Source organism: Myotis brandtii, unplaced genomic scaffold (assembly GCF_000412655.1).
Source record: "Myotis brandtii unplaced genomic scaffold, ASM41265v1 scaffold839, whole genome shotgun sequence".
Classification (NCBI taxonomy): domain Eukaryota; kingdom Metazoa; phylum Chordata; class Mammalia; order Chiroptera; family Vespertilionidae; genus Myotis; species Myotis brandtii.
In genome coordinates this window covers 308,668-312,077 of record NW_005371404.1, presented here as the reverse complement: position 1 = coordinate 312,077, position 3,410 = coordinate 308,668, and positions in this window count along the sequence as shown.

The window sequence follows — 3,410 nt, the reverse complement described above, 5'->3', positions numbered from 1 at the left end:
ATGGTGTGAAGACAGTCTCTTCAATAAATGGTGTTGGGCAATTGAACAGGTACATGCAAAAAAAAAATTAAACAAGACCACCAACTTACACCATACACAAAAATAAACTCAAAATGAATAACGGACTTAAATGTAAGATGAGAAACCATTAAAATACTAGAGGAATCCAAAGGCAACAAAATGTCAGACATATGCCGAAGAAGTTTCTTCACTGATACAGCTCCTAGGGCATTGGAAACTAAAGAGAAAATAAACAAATGGGACTACATCAAAATGAAAAAGCTTCTGCACAGCAAAAGAAACCATCAACAAAACAACAAGAAAGCCCCCTGCATGGGAGAACATATTTGCCAATATTATCACCAATAAGGGTTTAATCTCCAACATTTGTAGGGAACTCCTACAACTTAACAAAAGGAAGATAAACAATCCAATAAAAAATGGGCAAAGGACCTATGTAGACACTTTTCAAAAGAGGACATTCAGAAAGCCAAAAGACATATGAAAACATGCTCAAAGCCATTGGTATTTTAATGGGGGAATGTATTGAATCTATAGATTGCTTTGGGCAGTATGGACATTTTAATGATGTTGAGTCTACCAATCCATGAACAAGGTATGTTCTTCCATCTGTTTATGTTTTCCTCTATCCCTTTTTTCAGTGTCCTGAAGTTTTTCAAGTGCAGGTCTTTTACCTCCTTAGATAAGTTTATTCCCAGGTATCTTAATTTTTGTGGTACAATGGTAAATGGGATTGCTTTTTTAGTCTCTCTTTCTGTAAGTTCAGTGTTGGTGTATAAAAATTCCATAGATTTCTTGGAATTAATTTTGTATCCTGCTACATTGCCGAATTCATTTATTAAGTCTAATAATTTTTTGGTAGTCTTTAGGGTTTTCTACGTACAGTATCATGTCATTTGCAAATAAGGACAGTTTTACTTTTTCTTTTCTAATTTCTATGCCTTTTGTTTCTTCTTCTCGTCTGATCGCAATGACTAATACTTCCAGTACTATTTCGAACATGAGTGGTGAGAGTGAGAAACTCTGTCTTGTTCCTGTTCTTAAGGGAAATGGTTTTAGTTTTTGCCCATTGAGTAGGATGTTCGCTGTGGGTCTGTCATATATGGCTTTTATTATGTTGAGGTATGATCCTTCTATTCCCACCTTGCTGAGAGTTTTTATCAAGAAAGGGTGTTGGATTTTGTCAAATGCTTTTTCTTCATCAATTGATATGACTATGTTATTTTTATCTCTTAATTTTTTATGTGATTTATCATGTTTCTTGATTTGTGGATATTGTACCATCCTTGCATTCCCACGATAAATCCTACTTGGTCATGGTGTATGATCTTTCTGATGTAATGCTGGATCTGATTTGCTAGAAGTTTGTTGAGAAAGGCTATCTTTTCAGAGGACGGGAGAGAAGAGAGAGATAGAAACAACAATCCGGAGAGAGAATAATTGATCGGCTGCCTCCTGCATGCCCCACACTGGGGATTGAGCCTGCAACCTGGACATGTGCTCTGACTGGGAATCCAGCTGTGACCTCTTGGTTCATAGGTTGACACTCAACCATTGAGCTATGCCAGCCAGGCAAAAATACTTCTTTATGAAGAAAATAAAAGATTAAAAATATGAATATGACAATATAGAAACAAAAATTTCCTATTGACCAAGACAAACACAATTCAAGCAGTGGATCAACTAAGTATAAAGCTACTAAAAATAGGAGTATCATGTGTAATTACAACAATAAATTAAGGAATATAGGCAAGCACACATAAAAAAGTAAATAATAACAATGAGAAATAAATGTGTAGGAGATAAATAAAAATTGTAGTGATTTTAAAATGTGTTCAAACTTGAGAGACATCAACTTCAAAAAGACTTCTATAAACATGGCTTGGTTTATCTGAAGGACATGGTAAACACAAAATAAAATCTACAAGAAATATACAATAAATAACAAGAAAAGATTCTAAATATAATACTATAGAAAGTATTCAAGACACAGGAGAAGAGAGCAAGAGAATAAGAAAAGAACAGAGAATTTAAAAAGAATGAGAAAATATTAATAAAATAGCAATACCGGCATATCAATAATTATTTCAAATGTAAATGAAATAAGTGTTCCAACCAAAATATGTGGGGTGGCTGAATAAATAAAAATGAGAAACAAGATTCATACATATCCTGCCTACAAGAGACCTACTTCAGATTGAAAGACACATGCAAACTGAAAGTAAATGGATGCAAAAAGATACTTCAAGGAAATGGAAATTTTCAAAAAGCCGTGATAGAAATACTTATATATTAAAAAAACAGACTTTAAAACAAAGATTGTAACAAAAGAGAAAGAAGTGCATTTTATAATGGTAAAGGGATCAATGCAACAAGAGTATACAACTCTTGTAAACATCTATGTTCTCAGCATAAGAGCAGCTAAATATAAAAAGTAAATATTAAGAAACATAAAGGGAAAGATAGTCAGTAATACAATAATAGCAGGGGACTTTCACACTCATTGACTTCAGATGGTAGATCATCCAGACTGAAAATCACAAGAAAACCATGGCCTTCAATGCATACTACACCAATGAACTTAATTCCTTTTTTAGGACATCTCACACAAAAGCAGCAGCATATACATTCTTTTCACGTTCACATGGAACATTTTCCAGGACACACCACATATTAGGCCACAAAACAAGTATCAATGAATTTAGGGATATTAAAATCATATTAAGCATCATCTCTAATCACAGTGGTATGAAACTATAGTCACTTATAAGAAAACATTGAAAACCACATAAATGTGTAGGGGCTAACTAATATACCTTGAGACAAATGAATATGAAAATACACTGACCCAAACTCTTTGGACAAAGACAAAGAAGTTCTCAGGAGGAAATCCAAAGTAATAAAGGCCTGAATCAAGAAATAACAACAAAAATATCAAACCATCTAACATCACCTAAAGCAGTGGTTCTCAACCTTCCTAATGCCATGACCCTTTAATACAGTTCCTCATTTTGTGGTGACCCCCAATTTCATTGTTACAAATTGAACATAATTAAAGCATAGTGATTAATCACAAAAACAATATGTAATTATATATGTGTTTTTCGATGGTCTTAGGCGACCCCTGTGAAAGGGTCATTCGACCCCCAAAAAGGTCACGACCCACAGGTTGAGAACCGCTGACCGAAAGGAACTAGAAAAATTAAAACAAAAAATGAGTAGAAGGAACAAAATAATAAAGATAAAGGAAAAAATAAATAAAATAGAGACAAAAAAAGAAAGAAAAGATCAATGAAACCAAGAGCTGGTTCTTTGAAAAGATAAATAATATTGGCACACTTTTAACCAGATTTATCTCCCCCCCACCCCCCCCAAAAAAAGGTCCAAAT